Source organism: Panthera pardus, unplaced genomic scaffold (genome assembly GCF_024362965.1).
Source record: "Panthera pardus isolate Hobbes unplaced genomic scaffold, ASM2436296v1 HiC_scaffold_27, whole genome shotgun sequence".
Classification (NCBI taxonomy): domain Eukaryota; kingdom Metazoa; phylum Chordata; class Mammalia; order Carnivora; family Felidae; genus Panthera; species Panthera pardus.
Window position 1 is genome coordinate 2689722 of NW_026526843.1, and position 21091 is coordinate 2710812.

General features: G+C 52.8%; 1 protein-coding gene across 6 annotated transcripts in view; it reads right to left on the reverse strand.

The window, feature by feature from the left end:
• ELF4 (E74 like ETS transcription factor 4) overlaps positions 1-14055 on the reverse strand; it is a 50256-nt gene extending 36201 nt beyond the window's left edge. The window contains exon 1 of one of the 6 annotated variants that reach the window (XM_053891308.1): positions 13956-14055. The gene's annotated coding sequence lies outside the window, so the exon portion shown is untranslated. The other 5 variants (XM_053891311.1, XM_053891306.1, XM_019427019.2 and 2 more) reach the window with 5 other exon arrangements.
• Positions 14056-21091: the final 7036 nt, after the last annotated feature.

Below are 21091 nucleotides of genomic sequence, written 5' to 3' on the forward strand. Positions count from 1 at the left end.
GCCCCAGCTCCAACCCAAGGCCTCTGGGCATTAGCCCCAAATGGATGCATAATCTAATTCTAGTAAAAGGAGGGAGAAAGTGAGCAGCGGTTGGCCAGTTGGCTCCCAGAATTCATCACTCAGCAGGGTAATAATAACAAACCGATGGTTGCTAAATACTTGCCAGGGATGGAATATGAGGCCTTCTCTCAGAGGAACTAACTTAACTCTTATTCCCACAGCCAATGATACTCAAGATGAAAGTGGCAAAGAGATAAAGATGGCAATGTGAATAAAGACACTAAAGACTTGCTTTTTGCTCTTCACAGCACTACCGCCTGCCACATGGAAAGACTGTATGTTGCACACACACGTCTTCTTCCGTATCCCCTCCTTCTCCAGTGTGATGGCAGAGCTAACAAAGGGTTAGCAGAAAGATACGGGAAATCTCCATCTCAGTTTTAGGAATGGGTATGGCAGGCCCTGCCAGTACTGCCAGAGAAGCGATGGATCCCTGGATTTGGCAGAGTCAAGGGTGTGTGAAGGGGTAAGTGACAACAAGCACAGCATCAGCCACAGGAATAATAGCAGCTAACACCTATCCTATTGGGCAGGAACTATGGGCCAGACACCATGCTGAGCACTTCACATGCCTTATCTCATTTAATCCACATTCTAACCCTGGCAGGTGGGCACCAGGACCCAGAGTGGTTAAGTGACTAGCCCAAACTCACACAGTCAGTAAGTGGCAGGTCTGGAATATGGACACAGAGAGCCTGTGCTCTTCCCCCTTCTAGACAACACGCTTCACTGGAAGTACATTGGGTTAGCCTGGAAGAAGAAAGGAAGCTTCTGGAAGGGCAGGTGAACTGAGAAGCAGGAAGTACCAGCACTGGGACAATAAAATGGTCCATCAAGAAGGTGGGAACCTAAGGCAAAGCTTGCTCAACCCAGGCAGGCTGCTTAACCTCTTTCTTCTTGTTGGTTCAAGAAACGTTCCAGTACTTTCCCTTACAGACCCTCCTGCATGAAACACCTTTCCCTGAGCCTCCTTCTCCTCTGATAGAAGGCTGGAGTCTCTGCCAAGAAACTCACCTTAGAACATGATTTCCCAGCCAAGAACTCAGGGCACTCTGGTGTGTCCCTGTGGTGTTGCCATGTGCTGGGAGGGGGCAGGGAAAGAGGGCAGTGACAGAGAAAAAAATGATGCGGGGGAGGGGGGATGTGTGTGTCTGGGTGTTTTTCTCCAGTTAAACCCAACAAGAGCCAAGTTCCTCTCTACACTCACCGATGGGAGACACAGAAGCAGCAGAACAAATATATGGCTAGTCCTTGCCCTTGTCTGCATAGTCTGGGCAGAAACCTGTGGGACTCTCTAGACTCTTCGGTTCCCAAGCTGGCTGAGGAAATGAAAATCTCTGTCTTCCACCTGAACCTCCAGGCTTCCAGAGAAATCCCAGAACTCCTGGGAAAGGTGGGACCCAACCAGGCCAAGCCTGCTGTGAACACTACTGGTGTGTCAATCTTCCCGTGCATTTGGTGCCTTCTACCTCTCTTCCCCTCTTTTCCCCAGGGTGTGTGTGTGTGAGTGTGTGTGTGTGTGTGTGTGTGTGTGTGTGTGTTGGTGGGGGTGGGGTAGCTCAAAACAAAATCCCTTCAGGTTGGGTGGCAAGGAAGCCTGCCTACCCTTTGTGTCTTATCAGTACACGCTGGGCTCCCAGTCTGGGTCGGCCACTTTCTATCTCTTCTTGGAGGGGAGATCAGAGGTTTGCTCCGAGACACCCACACCCCCTGACCTGGTCTTTTATGTGACATGCATTTGCCAAACAATTATCCAGACTTCGAAGGTCAGTCTGTGGCCAGGGGAGACAGAGAAAGGCGTCTTTTCTCCCTTTTCTGCCCAGCCAAATCTCCCCCACGCCGACCCCTCCTGCTTCAAGGTCTAGCTGGATTTGAGCCTCGGACCTCACAAAGCCTTCCCTCCCCCCTCCAACTGCCGACCTCAGAGCTCTGGCCGCCTCTGGCCCCTGCTCTGAGGAGCACAATTAGCACCTGACCAGTCGCAGTCCAGGCTACTTGTCCTCGCCTCTGATCATTTCAGCGTCTTAGTCATCTTTACACCACCACCTCCTCTGCTGTCTCCTCCACAGTGCCTAGCACAGGTTGGGCACACAGTACGTGTTAATAAATGGCTGTTGAATTGAAACTCGGCAGCCCCTATGAGGTCAGAACCCTCACGAGCACCCCGACCAGCAGTTCCTTGGCAACCAGCGCCGGGGCCTGAGCTATAGGGCATTACTGGTGTGGCCACTATTACAGACCATGTGAGGCTCAGCAGCCAGAGATTTGCAGGCGGGTTGGTGTTGATGAGAAAAGCCTCTGACCTCTAGGAAAGCGCCCATAGGATTCTGGGTACCTCGGATGAGTTTCCTTTCTCCCCTGCAGAACTAGTTTTCAGTCTGAGAACCACAAAGGAAATAAATTGGCAGCGAAGCCAGAAACCTCTTTGCAGCTTAGAAATCCTGGAGAGATAACCAAGCCCAGGTTGGGGTCAGGCCCAAGCTTGAGGACAGAAGGCTGCTGGAGGCCCTTCCCAGCTCAGCAGGAGATCTCTGGGGGGTGCATGGCAGGGGACTAGAGGGGTGTTTGGGGGTGGCCCTAAGTAATGCCATCCTGCCCTGGAACCCAACAAATCAGGCCACTGAATGCTCAACACCTGCAGCCCATGAAGGAAGCAGGTCTCCCTTGCCCCATCATTCATCCAAATCCCAAGGCAATTCAGGTGATGCATCCAGACCAGAACCCAGCCAGGGTTCCCTGGCAAGGAGAAGCCTCCAAGTCTGGGGCGCCTGGCTCCTCACACTAGCTCAGATATTCGAGGCTGGCTTTGGATTATGCGTACTTGTATAGATGAGCTAGCCACTCTCCCTGGCTCCCTCTCACACCCCACACCCCACATCCCAACTCCAGCCTGCAACAGAAGGTATACACAATCCTGGAAGGCATGTGGTGTCTTCTTCACCTCCATATTTTCCTCACTGCCACTTCATTGATGCCTGCTACCATGACTGGCTCTCCGCAAATGTTTGCTGAGTGGAGTCTCAGTTTTAGGCACTGTATTAGAAAACACCATAATGCTAATTCATGCTCACTATGTGCCATATGCTGTTCTAATAAGCAGCTTATGTGTATTGATGTACTTGATCTTCAGAGCATCCTTATGAAGTAGGGCTCATTTGAAAGATGAGGAAACAGAGGCATACAATTGATTGGGATCGCGTAGCTAGTAAATAACAAAGCTGGGTTTTATTTATTTATTTATTTATTTATTTATTTATTTATTTATTTTAAGTTTATTTACTTGAGAGAGAGGGAGAGAGAGAGAGCGCACGCAAGCGCGGAAGGGGCAGAGAGAAAGAGAGTCCCAAGCAGGCTCCGCACCACCAGTGCAGAATAGAGCCCAACACAGGGCTTTAACTCATGAAAACCACGAGATCATGACCTGAGCTAAAGCCAGACACTTAACCAGCAGAGCCAGCCAGGCGCCCCCAAAGCTGGGTTTTAGACCCAGACAGTCTGGCTCTAGGGATGGAAGATAAAATGAAAAAGTTGGGGGCTGCGGGGTGGGGAGTGGCAAGGCCCAAGGCCAAGCTTAGGAGCAGGGATTTCCCTGGGAAAGCAATCCCATCAGCCTGCGCCTGGCTGGGCCTCTTCAGAGACAAAAGCCCTGAATTTTGCAGGCTTGGGACATATTGGATATTCTATCAATCAGGCCTATGAATGACAGACTACAGCACCCTCATGTTTAGATCCCAATTTAGAGAAGACAGAAGCCACTGAGCCACCACTTAGCACTAGGCAGGGGGAGAGTGGATTTCAGGCCCCCAGCTTGTCCAGGGTGGGCACCAGTTCCTGAGCAACCACCGAGCAAACAGTGTAGCAGTGGGAGGAATGCCAGACATAGTTGCAAACAAGCCACTCCTTCTGCTCACAGCTAGAGGCTGGGTGAGGGTGGCAACATGGAGCCTGCTCAACCCCCCCCCCCCCCAAACATCCCAGGTTTTGAATCGAACCCAGCCCCAGAAATAACCCACATGCAAGGCAGCCTCTTCCCCACACAAGTCCTCCAAGATAGTTAAGTCCTTCACTTAACTCAAGACAGCTCCCCCACTAAGCTGTTCCTGCTCTGGGTCCACTGAATCAATGGTTGAGAAAGCGCCTTATAACCATGTAACTAACTGCTATAACCATGTAACTGCGTGGAGGGATTTGCATTCTTGCCGGGCATACGTGTTCCCTAGGCATTTTTAGTGCCAAAGTGTCCTGTCTCCCCAAAGGGGAGAGCTAGATCTGTTCCCTTCAACCCCGTCCAACCTGGCACTCAGGCTAGGGGTCAGCTTGCAGGGGGTGAGTGCCCGATGGGCGTGCCCACCAGCTGCTGGGGCCAAGCAGTGGTGGCTCAGGCCCTGGGGTGGTGACCTCACTTCCGCTCCTACCTCCCCACCTCCCTAGCACTCCTCCCATTTGAGGCCCCACCAGGCCAAAATCAAGAAGTCCAAGGTTAACTGTTCCTCCCCACTTTAAGAGCTAATTAAAATGATTAGCTACAATGAACTGTCAAACATTAACCAGAAGAAGCTGCAGGACCAGACAGGCCTCTATCTGGGGTACGGGGATGAGGGGCAGGACTCAAACTGCCATCAAATCCCATGGCTGGGGTGTTGGGTGGGGGGAGCCAGGGAGAACCTGGCTGAGCTGAGGTACCAAGGGGTCAGAAGGTGACTCTGGTGAGGAAGGCCATGTCCCTACACGCAGTCATGAGGAAATGGCAGCAGAGTTATGGTGCGGTGGAGGGACCAGAAATTCATAAAGCGGCTACCGCCTCATTAGTTCCCCAAAGCAAGGCGCTTGCCGGTATGGCACCCCACGCTGTGTATCTGCTCAATCTCCTTGCCGGCAGAAGAGGAAGGAACACAGAGGCGGGAGAAACCGGGAGAGCGGGAACGCGGGAGCGGGAGGGCTGGCGGCTTGCTCACACGGAAACTCTGGTCTCTGCCAAGAGGTCTCTATTTTGGCGATCCAATTATCCAAGTCATAGGTGTGTGTGTGTGTGTGTGTGTGTGTGTGTGTGTGTGTGTGTGTGTGTGTGTGTGTGTTACTCTAAGGCGCCTGGCCCCAGAGGCCCCAGGGGCCGGCTGCCGATCAATCTGGCAGCCTAGCCACTGTGCGGTCTGACCTCCCGCCCTCGAGCCTCGAGCTTTTGGGGGGCTGCTGTCTCGATCGGCCTTGTCAGGGAACCCGGGCTGCCCGGGTCGCGGGAAAACTGGCCCCCCGGCCGCCGGAAAACCGGCCCCCCGCCCTGACTGGGGAATTCGATTCCGTTTCTAACCCCGGCTCAGAAGCCCGGGTTCCCCAACACACACGCGGTGGGGCGAGGCAAGGGCGGGACTCAACACGCCAGGGCTCTCCCACCATTCCCTGGGCCCCCAACTCTACACGCAGGGGCCCCAGCGCCCCCGATCCCGCCCCCTCGGGCAAACTTTTCGAGGTCCCCGATGGCTCGAAGAACTGGCGCCATCGACGTACCTGAGGCCGAGTGGGCTCGGTCGCCGGGCTGGGATCGGTCGCTATGGTCCCCTCCCCGCTCCGGGGGCCCAGAGGAGGGTACCCACCCCCGCCAGCTCGCCTTCTCCTCTCAGAAGCCAGCCGGGCCGGTGGCGCCGGGACCTCGGCGCCGGCGAAAGGAGAAGTGGAAGTTGAGCGCGGCGCCCGGTCGGTCCCCGCGGCCGCCGGGGCTACCGTCCCCCTCCCTCCTTCCCTCCCTCTTTCCTCCCTGCCCGCCTGCCCCCGCGGCCCCGCGCCCGTGACTCACCTCGGCGCCGGGGCAGGCTGGTCCGGGCGGGCGAGGCACAGGGCTCTCCCACACGTCGCGCCGCCAATGGCAAGTTGGAGGGCGAGATGCAAATACCAGGTGAGACGCCGGCGCCCCTGATAAAACGACTCCGGGGGGCGGGGTGGAGTGCGGGGGGGAGCTGGGTGGCCGCCGGGGAGGGCCAGGCCGAGGGAGGGGGCAGCGGGGGCGCCCGGGGAGGGGGCGCGAGCCGGCGGAGACCTGCACTGAGACACCCGAGCGAAAGGGGAAATTGCACTAGAAACACACACGTCCCCGCAGGCGGCGGCTGGGGCGGGCGCGGAGGAGGCAGGGCGGGAGGGAGGGAAGAGCCGGAGGGAGGGACCGACGGGAGGGACCGCGGGCGGGCGGGGTGGGTGAGGGAGCGAGGGAGGGACGAGGCGTCTTGGTGGAAACAGCGCCCCTCCACCCCCGGCCCGCCGCGGTCGCCAGCACGGCAGGGGGAGCCGTGCCAGGGGCCCGCGCGGCCTCTCCTTCCCCTAGCGGCTCGCTCGCCCCCGGGGACCGCGAGAGCAGGGCCCCTGCAGAGCCCGTATTGCCCGCCCCTGCCTTGGCCAGTGCCCCTAAGTCGGCTAGCGCGTGGCGGGTGCGGGGCTCACCTATCCCTGTCGGGGCCCTTCCCGGTGAGAGGCCCCCACACAATGCCCGGGAGAGAAATCTATTCCCAGGGGACCCCGGGTGTTTATGTTCAGGCCCCTCGCGGCCTGCACACACCACTCGCTTGACGCCTTTGGCCCATACCCTTGCACTCCAGATTATTGAGCGCCTGCTGTGTGCGGACCTGGCGGGAGGGCGGGCGGAGCGCGTGGGTGAGACAAGGAGATGCCCAGAGGATACAATTTGAGAGCTATATGCCAAACACCGCAGGATCCCGGGCCAAATGCATCATCGTGCGCTTGGGGTGACTGGAGAGTTTGGGGGACTTCTTAGGGAAGTCGAGCCTAGGGCTCCTAGTGGGGGAGACCAGGCAGACATGAAACAGGGGAAGGGCTGGGTGGGGAGAGTAGGGCTGACACAACAGGTGCAAAGGCAGGCAGTGCTGGGGTGCTGGGAAAAAGTTCAGGCTCCCCTTCTCTCCAAAGCCAAGCTGCCCTGTTTGAGGCAACCACTTGAACCCCAGGCTCCCATTCTATCTCCCCCTTACCCTCTCCTCTGACCCGCCTCAGCAACCATAAAAGCCCCCACCCCCCATCTGGTCCCACAACTAAGAGGCTCTAGGAGGGAAATGGCTGGAAATTGTCACTTCTTATGGCTCTACATGGTCTGGAGGACGGGTGCACCCAAGCCTCAGCCTTTGAAGTTCCTTGGCAGAAAGCAGGAAAGCTGAAGGGGCCCCAGAGGACAACGGCTTTCTGTGGGGTAGGGGTGGCCAAAGGGCCTGAAGTTCAGGGACCTGCTCAACCACCAGCATCTGCCTGCTTCCCCAGCCTTGGGAAAGGATGGTCCCTGGCACAGGACTTGGGGACATGAGTGGTGGTGGATGATGGTGGTGAAGGCAGCTGCAGATTACAGGTTTCCAGGGAAAAACCTAGGGACTGGACTGGGGCACTGGCCCTCGAGATCTCTTGGCTACCTATATAGCCAAGTCCCTGAAATAAGCACCAAGAGCAGATTCCCACTTTTTTTTCTTTTCTAAGTGGGCATGCTTTCCCCGGGGGGGTTCCAGATCCTGGAGCCACATCATTGTCTGCTGGTCTCTGGTCTGTGAGGCTCCCTTCTCAAGGTCGAAGTCATGGTAGGTCCCACCTATCCCTAAACCCCCTTTATCTTGACTTTGAAACTCACCAGTGGACACAAACACACATACCTTTCCATTTTGCTAAGAGTTCAGTGGTCTCTAACATCAGACAGGCCTGAGTTCCTATTCCAACGGCACCATTTATCAGCTATGTGTCTTTGGGCAAGTCACTTAAACTCCCTGAGCTTCACTTTCCTTATTTTTAAGTTGGGGATAATAAGAACCTACATCAAAAGGCTGTAGTGACGACTGAATAACATAACCCACGTCTATGGCAGTGCCTGGTGTCTAGTAACCCCTCAATAAATGTTAGCTACCTTCAGCATCATCCTCATCCTCACTGCACTTTTCTAACCCAGCTCTCAGGAGAGTCTGATCGGTCCAGGCCAGAAGCTGCTGAGGACGAATGGTGAGATCCCTCCTATAAATGTTTGTGGTTTAAACCAAATCTGAAGCTTCGAGGCATGGCAAAGCCAGAGGAGAGGTCTTCCTCTTGGGAAGGGCGGGGAAAGAGGTCAAGCACTGTGCCAACCAACTAACAGTGACTGGTCCTAATACCTGCCAGTGACCTGGAGCCCATTAGTGGGAATCCCGTAAGTTCCCACCTTCCCCAGCCACTCGGAACTAACCACAGCCCTGTAATCTGGGAGTTGCAGCCAAAGCAAACCCCACCCCCCTTGATGAATATCTTGTGCTGACCTAGCCTTGGGGAGCCATGGGCCACACGAGTGACTTTCCTGGCTCCATGGCTCCAGGTCAACCAGGCTGCCCTTCCCAATGACTTTGCTGCTCCCCAGACTGCCAGCCCTTCCCCACCTGGCTCCCCACTCTTCCATTTACCCATTGGGTGAGCCCCAGCCAGGAGGGACCAGCCGACTGAGATCACTACTCCTGATGACAGCCATGCTGTCTCTGCCAGTGTCTCATTCCCTGACTTGGCAGGAATTCCCCTTCTCGAGTTGTCCATGGATGCCCAGACTGCACCATCCAGCGTGCACTCTCAGTCTTTCTCCTTCCAGCCCGTCCCCCCCCCCACCCCTCCAACTCCGATTCAGTCCTCTCGAGCCTCAGAACATGGATCCTTCCAAGAGTGGAGGGCCTCCTGGCTGCCCACAGCCTGTGCAGGGCCAGCTCGCCATTCCAGTATTCAACTTGCCTTCCCACCTTGGCAACTTTCTCAGGTTCTCTTTCTCCCCTCTTTCAAGCAGTGCCTATGTTCTCCTGCAAATAACCCAGGTTCTTTAGAGACAAAGTGACTCGTTGCTTCCCCCCCTCTTAACCCCTTGGCCTCAACAAATTCTATTCAAACCTGTGGCTAGAACAAAATACCACAGTGCCACACTTACTGTAGCCATCCATGGCCCTTACTTTCCACCACAGATACAAGCTAGAAAAGTCACCCATCAATCAGACTTTCAGAATGAGAAGCATACTCAAAAGCCAGGAGAGAAGTTATAGTTTAAAAGAAATCCTCCCACCTGTAAAGCTGAGAAGCCCCCTATAATCCTTTCTAAACAGCCAACAATCATTCCTCTGTTGATATGTTCAATAACACCAGATTTGCCTCCATTGGGTTTATGTGATGAGGCCCTAGAAAGCTCCAAATGACAGACAGAAATTTCTACATCCCAGGTTGTGGCTGGCCATCATAATGAGTATTCTAAAAAGATTGTGGGAGGGGGGTCTTGGGTGGCTCCATCCATTAAGTGTCCAACTGCTGGTTTTGGCTCAGGTCACGATCCCAAGGTTTGTCAGATTGAGCCCTACGTTGGGCTCTGTGCTGACCAAGTGGAGTCTGCTTGGGATTCTCTTTCTCCGTCTCTCTCTGCCCCTCCCCTCGCTCATGTTCATTCTCCCTCTCTCAAAATAAATAAATAAACTTTAAAAAAAAACAGAAGGAAGCTAACATTTAAAAAAATTTTAAATAAAAAGATTATTCAGGGGACGCCTGAGTGGCTCAGTTGGTTGAGCACCTGATTCTTGGTTTCAGCTCAGGTCATGGTCTCACAGTTCAGTTTGTGCGATCCAGCCTGCGTTGACAGTGTGGAACCTGCTTGGAATTCTCTTTCCCTCTCTCTCTGCCCCTCCCTCCCTTCTCTCTCTGTCTGTCTGTCTCTCAAAATAAATAAACTTCAAAAAAGATTGTTGGGTAGCTGCAATATAAGAATTCCTTGAGGTAGGTTATATACCAAACTGCTCCTTACCCAGATGGTGGTCTCTTGCCCATGTCCATACTGGGGACTACGGGGGGGGGGGGGGTGTGCCCAGGCCAAAGAAAAGGCATGCAGATGGGAAGATTTCATTGGGAACAACTTCTCAGATCATGACTTTCATCTGGCCAGCCACCTTCCTTGTCTGGGGATCTTGGAAAACCACTTGGTCCCCCCACCCCAAGTTGCTCTCATTAAAATGGAGAGTTACACAGTTCCACTCTAGGCCTTTGCTGTGACAGGCTCAGGCACCAGAATATCCCCTACAAAACTTCAGAGGACCTCTGGGCTTCACCTCTTGGAGGGCTGGTGAGCAGTTCAAGGGTCCAGTGGAGTGAGATGACAGCCTCACATAGCAAGTGCTACAGCCTTGAATCACTGCTCCTTATGTCCATACTCAGTGCAGTGGCTCCTGGGAGGCGCTGTCCCCACCATATACACTGCCAGGAGTGGGCCTAGTGTTTGGGAAACAGATTTAGTGCCCTTCAGGCCAGGCCTCTGGGTTGGTGGGAGATTTCTGAGGTGGGAGGAGGAGGAGAGACTCAATCCTTTGGTTCATTTGCCAAAAAGAAGGAAGAAGTGGCTTCAAGCAGAGTTCAGCAAATGAGAGCAAGTCCGCTGAAGTCTAATCCTACTGGCCCTTAGCCCCTATCTTGGAGCCATGGAAAAGTCCCTGGGACCAGGGCCAAGGGCAGGCACCTACTCTGGGGCACCTATCAGAGGCAGCGCAGCATCCAGAGTGTTGAGGCCACGATCCAGTGGAACTAGAGTTAACTCCTCAACCTCTGATGTGTCATCTTGTGTGGCTGGCAGCCTCACTGTGCTCTGTGGCCCTGCGCAGATGCCAAGCGACACCCCAAAGGCATCTCCCCTCATGGCCTGCAGGAAAAAATGAGTGGGTCTAAGGGGGCCTTGGCCCAAGGGGGTGCTGTTTGGGGGCTGAGATTGGGATGGGGGGGCAGAGAGATGTCGACATATAGAGGTCTTCCTGGAGGAGGTGCCAAGTGATTTCTGGGGCTCCTTGAATGTACTGGGGGACAGGGAGCATGAAGCCACCAAGCTAGGTGTTCCCTTCTCAGGTGGAGAGGTGGAGAGGAGGCTCAGGGCAGTGGAAGAGGCTCCAGTCACATTTCAGGGGGCGCTATGTACCTACATGGTGAATGGCACCCCCTGGAGCTGTGTTCAGAGGTGGCAGTAAGGACAGACCCTTACTGGAGTAAGGGGAGGTGGGGAGGGGTGCTGGAATGAAAGGAGAGATCAGGAAGGGCTCAGGCTGGGTCACCAGCGTGGGGGTACCAAGCCTGACTCCAGATCCTCGAGTCTGGGGATGGAGTAGTGGGGAAAGACTGTGAGGGGGGCTTGTTAGCCTGAATTTCACCCACTTCACATCCTGCCAAGGCGCGGTGCTGGGCTGAGGTCTGTGTCAGGAGATAGATGATTCTGCTCTTTCAGGATTGCCCCATTCCCCAGGGAGGCAAGGACAAGCCAGAGATGTGCACTAGACAGAGACCCAAAAGGAGTGCAGCCACTCAGTTTCCCCATTCTGCCATCACAACAGGGGTCGAGGGTTGTTGTTTCATCCAGAAAAATACAACATTTAATGTCTGTAAAGGTGCAGTATGAGTCATTTCACGGAATGTCTAGGCCCCTTCGCTGGCAGCAAACAAACTTTCCAGCCCTCTTTTGAGGAAGGCATCCAGCTCGGCTGCTGCTGCTGGTTTGTGTGTGAGAGTGTGTGTGTGGGTCTGTGTGTGGGATGGGCCTCTGTAGGGCCTTGTGTGTGTCCGTGAGGGTATTTCAGATGTGAGTGAGGGTGTAACCATGGCGGGGAGGAGGGTTGTGTGTGTGTTTGTGTGTGCATGCGTGTGAGCTTGACTCCCAGATGTGAGTAGGGAGTCCCCTCATGCGTGCGAGTGTGTTTGTGGAGGGCATGCGCATGTGTGTGTGTCTGCAAGGCAGCATGGTATGTGAGCCTGTGCGTCTGAGGGTGTCTACGTGTACATTTTTTTCTTCGTCACTGCCAAATTATCTTCCCATCTCTCCCCTCACGAAGTGAAGGGCTGGCCGAGGGAAGCTAGCAATCCAAAAGGGGGGGTAGCCAGGGAGGGGAGAGGGGCTGGAGGAAAACCAAAGCAATTCCACTCGTCGGAGGAAAGTGTCAGCCAAGGATGAAACTGAAACCGAGGCACCAGTACTCTGGGATCGTCCTGGGGCTTCGGTTCCTCCCATTCCCCCGCCCCCTCCAGCGGGCTGTGGAGATTAGTCAGCCTGAAATTCCCATCCCCACTGCCTCGACTTGGGGTTGAGGCAGTGAGGCCGGGCTAGAAATTGGCCTGTGGTTACCACGTGACCCCATTAACTCCCATTATCACATTAACACTAATTAGTATATCAGATCCTCTCCCAGTCTCCTAGTGAGGTGCAGAGCCAGGCTTTGAAGGAGAGGTCACAGCTCGGGCCCTGTTCTGGGAGGAGAAGACAGCACGAGGGCATCAAGGGAAAAAGGGGAGGCTGAGGACTGTGGCAGGTCAGGTTAGGGACAGAAAGAGGACAGAGACATCAGGTTTGACAGTAGGATACTTTTCCTAGGTCGTGCTCTGGGAGGAGACACCTTGGGGAAGGGGTTAGTAGAAAGGAGGGGGTTTCCAGGAATAGCTGGGCACCGCCCTGTAGGAAGGAGGCCCGGGCTCTGAGGTCTGGGCGGGAGACAGACGGTATTTCTCCTGGCACACAGTGAAACACAGTGAAACGTTTAGGATCCTTCGTTTTTTTTCTTTTAAACCCCTTTCCTCTTCTTTATGGAAAATCCTAAGGATAACTTCTCAGGTGGCTTTGGACATCCTGAAAGCAGGGGAGGTGGACTGACTGATAGCGGAGAAGAGGCCCCCCCCCAAAACACTAGCCCCCCAGAGCATAGCTTTTATGCTCACGCACGGGAGACACAATGTAGCCATATAGTTATATGTAAAGTTGTATCATGGGAATAACCACTGGAGCCTCTGGAAAGGATGAGGCTGGAGCCCCCAACAGCTTTTTTTTTTTTTTTGTCAGCCTAAAGGTGTCTGGCCACAGGTTATTTTTGTGCTTTGATACTCTCAATATGCTAACTAAAGAGCCACCACATAACCATGAACCAACATGGGAAGGTTAGCAGCATCATGACTTCTAGAGCTCAGGGCCTTGCAAGAAAGTAGAATACAGGGCTTTATCTCCTGAAAATAAGGTTGCAAGTTTGAGCCCCAGATGGGCCTCTTAGTTTTTTTGTTTGTTTGTTTGTTTCTTATACAGCTGCCAAAAACCGGATTGTGGAGCGCAGAATCCCTAACCATCGCCCTACATCCAGCCCAAAGCTCAGCTCCTGACCCTCACCTAGGCTGAGCCTAGGTCCCAGATTGCGCCCCAACCCTAGCCCGGGTCTATCCCTGTGCAGGCGAAGCATTCTGGGTCTCAGGGGAGCCAGGCTAGAGAGTGGCTGTTCAGGGAAACCCACCCCCAACGCGCGAGACGCGACTCAAAGTTTCCATTCTACTGCCCGCGGGTCAAGAGCGCCATCCCCGGAGAGGAAAGCCGGCCCCTAAACCACAATCCCTTTGCTGAAGGTGAGCCGCCCGAAGCTCTGCGGGGCCCGGGAAGTGGCCCAAGGGATTATTAAGAAGCACGCAGGAGCCAGCCCCACGCTGTGGCGCTACCACAGCAGGTCAAATCTGCCTCTCCCGCCACTCGGGTGGGAGAGCGGGGCGGGAAGCGGCGTGGAGGTTCTGGCGGCCCCTCCTGCCTTTCCCTCGCCCCCTCCCCCCCGCTCCCGCCCCTTCTGGGCACGCGCGCCTTCCAAACCCCAGATTCTCCGCTGGGGCAGAGCTCCACCCCCAACCCCCAGCAGTGCGCCCAGGGCGCCTCTGCAGCGCCACCTGCAGGCGGAACGCGCGCCGCGCGGCGTCTCGGGCGGCGGGAACTTGCGTCCCAGCCGGAGGAAGAAGAGAAGAGGAGAGGTCGGCTCCTCTGCCCTGAGCTTTCGGGGCCCGCGCGCGGTCTCCCTCTCCGCCCCAGCCCCAAGAAACCTGGCCATCCCCGAGCTCTGTCCCTGTCCTGCCCCGCGCAGGGGGCCAGGGACTCCGACCTTCTACTCCTGCTGTTGCACTCCGAGCGGCCTCCTGCCCCGGGCGCCTCTTCTCGGGAAGCAATGAAGTCACACTCCAGCAGCTCGGCTGACTCACGAGAATCCTCCCCGCTCCCGGGCACACCCCTTGAAACTTCCCCCTCAATCTCTTCTTTCCTGTTCCCTCCCCCCCCCCTTCCTCCCGTCCCATCAGGCGAGCGAGGGCGGCTCCGGGAGGACTCAGTGGGTCAGCTGTGAAAGGGTGGCGGGCGAGAGTCCCCGGGAGACCTCTGCGCTGCTATCCCAGACCGGCCACTCGGCGCTTTTCTGGGGCGCACATGGAATGCCCTCGGGGAGTTGCATGCTTGTTACCTTGGGCAAAACTCCCACTGAAGTATTCTTTTGCAATTATCCACCTCATACAGTGCGTGCCTGCGGAGAGGAGGGCGTCTGGGGACCTCCTTGCCTCCTCGGGTCGGGGGTCGGGCCGGGAGTTCACCTAGTAGCTGAGGTCTCTTTGGGACCTCCTGTTCGGATGAACAGACCGGCACCAGGGCTTGCGCCACCAAAGGTGACAGATGTAGAGTGCTCTGAACCTTGAGCTGCCCTCCACCCCTGCATGAAGTCGAGCTGATCACCTGAAAGGTCGCTGTGGCCCTTCTTCCTAGGACTTGGTATTGGCCCAAGTCCAGGTTGAGGGGGTGACTTGAGGCCAAGGATTCCCTGTTTGCAGCACTCCCCTCCTCCCCCTACCCCCACTGTACTGCTAGTTTGAGGTCTCCCACTGGAGTAGAAGACCAGAATTCTACACCTGTTGCTTGGGATATTAGTCTCAACAAGGTGGCTGAGGGCCTCAGGGCCTGGTGGGAGTAGGCTTCAAGCTGGAGGGGCTCTGCTAGTCTCCTGTGAAACACCTGAAGCTCCACTTCCTCTCTGGAGGGGCAGTGATCCTTAAGCATTCTTGTTCACCCAGCAAATCATGGTACTGGATTTTCTTTCTTTCCCTGTGTAGTTTCCAGCTGTCTCTATGGTAAAAGCTGGGTGGTAAAGCTTGCAAGCTTCCTGGCTCACTTGATACTGCACTTCAGGACAGGGCTTTGCCAAGGCCATAACCAATGTGAAGATGGCCATGGACCAAGAACAAAGTGGGTGTACAGGCTGATCTTGAGGCTCAGTGCTTATATTGCATGGGGGGGGGGAGTGTTGTGAGCTCTCATGTCAGCATCAAGTTGACCGCCCTGGGTTATGGTGGCTATCCACCTGCTAGCTCTGCAGGGTGTGTTTTTTGGGGACTGGGAGCCATTAAATGGTTGGGTAGGGATGTACCTGCTAGGAGCATGGCTAAGAATAGTCTCACCATAAAGCCTTCCTGGGGAAATTCTGGGCTTGAAGTCAACATTTTTTAGGGGCTGAAGGATGCCACCTTTCATGGATCCCAGTTTTGAGGCTGTCAACCTCTCCATGGAGAGTAAATAAGGCAAGTTGCAATTTTTAGGGGTCCTGGGGGGTTCTGGCTGTAACTTGCTAGGTCAAAGAAGAATCACAAGCCATTAACTATAAAGCAAAACAAACAAAAAAACCACCAGAAAAAAACCCAACCCCAAACCTGTAAATCTAGTTGAGTCAAAGGGACAGCAGAGGCAATGTGGAGAGACATTTACCAAGAGATTTGAGTCCCATTAGCATCTGCTCTAGATCTTAGAGACGAAAGGCAACTGAGTCCATGGCAAGGTGAACAAAGTCCTGTGCAAGCACCTGAGAGACTTTTCCATACACAGGAGGTTAGAACTGAGGGTGGAGGTATAATCTAGTCTGTTCTCCCCATTTTACAGATGAACCTACTGAGACCTAGGTAAGTAGCTGCTCTGGGTCATCCAGGGCAGAGCTGAGACTCAAATCCAGGAATGCTCTTTACACTGTGCTCCACTGCTTTGGGAGAAAAACACATGGGCAGGGAGCACTTACTGGAAGCTGAGGAAGAAACAGAGGAGGAAAACAAGCAGGGGAGACTGCAGAGATTCTGAGAGAAAGGAAGGAAAATGATGGGGCCGAGGGAAAGTGGAGACAAAGAGGTGTAATCTCTTTGGGCAAGAAGAACATCAGCTCTATCCTCTGCATGAAGTATATTACACATATTCATTTAAGCACAGTAAATATATTCATCCTTTTAAAAATGTTTTATTATTTATTTTTGAGAGAGGGAGAGAGAGAGAGCGTGCGAGGGGGGTAGGTGCAGAGAGACAGAGGGGGACAGAGGATCCAAAGCAGGCTCCATCCTGACAGCACAGAGCCCAATGCGGGGCTCAAACCCATGAACCATGAGATCATGACCTGAGCCGAAGTCAGATGCTCAACCGACTGAACCAACCAGGTGCCCCCATATTCATGTTTCATGACAGAGAAGATACAACCATAGGATGGAGGCAGAACCATAATTTGGTCAGTGAAAGAAAGGCTTAGCCAAGATAGAAGATAGAAGCAATAAAGCGACGTGAGGAATCATGAAGTTCTGATCTGAACTCCTACATGGTACTCCCAGCACTTGTGTGTTGCACAGATCGTTCCTGTTGACCTGTGTCCACTACTAGATTATATGGCCATTGAGGGCAGGGACTATTACTCATCGTCTTATCTCCGGGGCCTATTGTACCTGTACCATGGCCTGCAGTAACTGTGCAGCACAAGTTTGCTAGCTGACCAGTAAATCCATTTATGAGTCTATGTATTTATAAATTCAATGCCCATGTTCGGTGCTCCTCCAGAAGCATCTCTGTGCTGCACAGCAAATGCCAAGGCATTGCAGTATGTGGGAACCAGGCACCTCTGTCCACAGACATCAGGTACAACTTGTGGGCTTTTCCCCTGTGAGACGGAGACCTTGGGAGGCTTCACTGAGACATCTTGGAGAAGGTACAATATGAGGCAGAATCCATGAGGGTCTCTGCCTGGTAGTGGGCTTCTGGCACGTATTTTGGCTTTTTTGTCTCCAAATTGCTAACGCCCACCAGCCAGAGGCCACCAAGACATTCCTGTGGTTGGGCAAGTTGGGTTTATTCTGCTCACTATAGTGACAGGGAATGCATACCATGGGGAACCATGGGGTATCTCAGGAAAAATGTACTAGAAAGGATTTATTAGAGGACGTGGGCCAGGCTGGGTGATTTGGGGGAGGGTTGAAAGAAGCAGGGCTTTACTCTGGATTGGATGCTGTCAAGAGGCATGACTAACCCGAGGATCAGGTACCTTACTAAATAAATTTTATCCTAAACAAATACTTAAAAATGTTTTTAATGTTTATTTTTATTTTTGAGAGGAAGTACAAGTGGGGGGGCAGAGAGAGAGGGGGACAGGATCTGAAGCAGGCCTTGCGCTGACAGCAGTGAGCCCGATGCGGGGCTCGAACTCACAAACTGTGAGATCATGACCTCAGCCAAAGTTAAACACTCAACTGAGCCACCCATGCGCCCCAGCAAATACTTTTTTTTAAAAGTTTATTTATTTTGAGAGAGAGAGAAAGAGCACAAGCAGTGAAGGGGCAGAGAGGAGGAGAGACAATCCCAAGCAGGCTTCGCACCATCAGCACAGAGCCTGATGTGAGACTCAAACTCACGAACTGTGAGATTGTGACCTGAGTCGAGATCGAGAGTTGGACACTTAACCGACTGAGCCACCCAGACGCCTCCTAAATAAATTTTATCCTATAGGAGGGCAGACTAGAGTGAGGCTAAAGCTGTAATTGGCAAGGAAGCAGCAATCACTCACATTAGCCAGTGTGTGGGTGGGTAGGTGTTGGTCATTTCTGTGGTTTGGGCAACATTCATGTTTTTGTCTGAATTCACACATGATTATGAAGTGCTCTTGTTTTTGTCTCCATCCACCATGCTCAGAGTGGCCTTGTATGATGCTAACGTCTTGTGAATCTGTTTACATTTAACAGAATACAGAGGCCTAATGGTGAGAGCCAGGCCGGTTGTAACAGGTTATAACACCACCGCCCAGCCCACAGTCCCAGGCTGGCCTCCGGATTGTCAGGGGCTGCATTTCTCTTTCTCAAAATGTCCATTTTGAGATGATCCCTGTTTTCCAACAAGAGCTTGGCAGTCCGGTATCTAAATATTTAGACCCTCCCTGTACTCTGACCCAGTCACACCCATCTGTAGAACCAGCCAGGCAAGAGAACGTCATCACTGGCTTGGGCTGTGTGTCGATGTGTGTGGTTTTGTGTACATGTGTCTGTGCCCGCCAGAAATTCCCTGATAAGTTGGGAAAGAGGCCAGAGGCGGTCCTACTTCACCTCTGGGCCCAGCAGGACTTCCCCTCTGCCCAGGGAGCGAGTTGCTGGGATTGAGTCTCAACAATCTCCAGGGAAGTGAGGGTGCCCAGCTTTAGGTAGGGTCAGGGAGGGACAGAGGGGATAATGCAGCAGCCAAACTTTAGAGGAGCGGGAAAGGGAAGGGGGTAGTGGTGGAAGGGAGGGGAGAGTTCTTTTGTATAAATGGGTCTCTAGAGAAGCTGCTGATTTTCCTTCGAGGAAGCAGCCTGCAGTAGGTCACTGTGGATCCCCACACCCATCCCTTTCTGCTTTAAGCCTCTTGTCTCCAAAACGGGCCCCGTTGATTAGAACGACAAAAAAGTCACATATGTTGACCTCATCCTCCACCAAGAGGCCTACTCTGACCCCTTTCCAGTTAGACGCTCTTCCTTCACTGAGGTCCATCTCTCCACCTGAAGTATGAGGATACCTCCTGAGGGCCTTACAGGTGGCCAGGCAAAGGCCAGTGCCACCACTATGTGATGCCGAGGTGCCATCGGATAGCATTGCAAAATGGCAAAGTGAAACTGAGGCCAAGAGGATGGGCTCCAAATGTCCAGGGTTTTGTCAGAGCCCCAACTCTTCTTTGTGGGGCACGACTAGCCCTGTACCAAATGGTGTTGTGGCCCAGTGACTCACAGGCCAGCTGTCCAGGGCCAGAACTCCACTGGTACCGCTCATCTATATGGTTAGAAATAGACCTCTTCAATCCTTGGGGGCCTGAACAGATCAAATGCATCCCGGGTTATGTGGCAAGTCTCAGCAGCAGGTGAAGTGATGGGCATCTGATAACCTGGATCACAGAGAACAGGGGTTACAAGGCAGAGGGTCATTTTTGCAGGAAGCCCTGTTATCTAGTGTCATCCAACCAAGCAACCAAAAACTTGTTCAAGACTCTGCCAGGGTTTTGGGGGATGGGGCACGCTGTCCTCATTTTGAGAAAAAAAAAAAGTCTCTGTTCTGGGACAGCTTACTATCAATTCAGGGAGTGAACTAATAATGCAGAGAATGACTTAACAATCAAGTTCAAAGGTAGAAGGTGCAATTGGAGTTCAGAGATGAAATCATGCATGGGCACTAATCCAACTTGTACCACGTTACCAAGGTGCGATTTCATTTGGGCCTTGAGAGGTGAGCAGGATTGGATAAGTAAAAGGGAATGGGGATGACATTCCAGATGTGAAAAGCATGAAAAAAAGTTTAAAGGTCGCAAGAAACCAGATGTGTACGTGTGCCCACATACACGTGTATGCTGCAGGAGAGGAGGCTGGATGGGGCACTGTGGGCTGAGCTTCAGGAACACTATGGAAGACTTTGGACTTGATCCGATTAGTGACAAGGAGTCATTTTATTCTTCAACTGGGGGGTGGAGGTGGGGCTAGGAGGACCAAGTTACGCTTTAGGAAGTGATCTAGCAGCAGTAGTTGACTAAGGATGGTTGCTCTGAGTGACCTCCCTTCTTGGTGTGTCCATATACTTTTGTGTCTTTCTATGGACACATCTCCCCGTATTATACTTCTGTGCTCATGTGCCTGCCTTCCTCACTGACACCAGGAATTCCTAAAGCAGCCAGGTTTTTTCCATCTTCCTATTCTGACATGTACCTGACTCACAGTAGGCACTCAACTACTGCCTGGCTAGATGAATAAATCATTTCATTTTACTTAACTGAATTACAATGACATTCCATATAAGGATAACAACTGTCAAAAAAAATTAAGACTAAACTTCACAGAACACTAAAAAAAGATACATCACAATTTGATCTTAAAAAAATATTTTTTAATGTTTTTATTTATTTTTGAGACAGAGAGAGACAGAGCATGAGCAGGGGAGGAGAAAAGAGACAGGGAGATACAGAATCTGAAGCAGGCTCTAGGCTCTGAGCTGTCAGCACAGAGCCCGATGCGGGGCTCGAACTCACAGACTGTGAGATCATGACCTGAGCTGAAGTCGGATGCCCAACTGACTGAGCCACCCAGGAGCCCCACAATTTGATCCTTTTAAAAATGATTTGTGAAATGCTTTAGGATCTTAGAACTACCACCATCTTTGTAGTAGCAATTATTACTGGATAATAAGTCCTATTTCATAGGATGCTAGATAAGTTTCCTACATATGGATTTGGATATGCTATGCATCAATCAGATAGTATTTCACTAAACCTGTATACATATGGTAAGAACCTGTCCGAGTGCAGCTAATTCTTTTTTTTTAAAGATTTTAAGTCATCTCTACACCCAACGTGGGGCTCGAACTCACAGCCCTGAGATCAAGAGTTGCACACTCCACCAAATGAGCCAGCCAGGTGCTCCAGTAGTGCAGCTAATTCTTAAAGTGGACATTCATCCTGTTCTAGTGTTTGGAAAGGAATTTGTTGTAGCTGCAAATCTCTAAGCAAACCCAATATTGAAAAAAATCCAGGCTGGTAATAATTTTCTTTTTACAAAATATTCATAACAGGACTCTTATAAGTAGTAAAAATTTCTTAATTAAAATAAGATTTGGGGCACCTGGATGGCTCAGCCGTCCGAGTTCGGCTCAGGTCATGATCTCATGGCTCGTGAGTTTAAGCCCCGCATCAGGCTCTGTGCTGACAGCTCAGAGCCTTGAGCCTGCTTCGGATTCTATGTCTTCCTTTCTCTCTGCTCCTCCCTTGCTCACGCTCTGTCTCTCTCTCCTACAAAAATAAATAAACATTAAAAAAAATAAGATTTGATTAAAAAAATGTTTTTAACGTTTATTTATTATTAAGAGAAAGACACAGAGCATGAGCAGGGGAGGGGCAGAGAGAGGGGGAAACACAGAATCTGAAGCAGGCTCCAGCCTCTGAGCTGTCAGCACA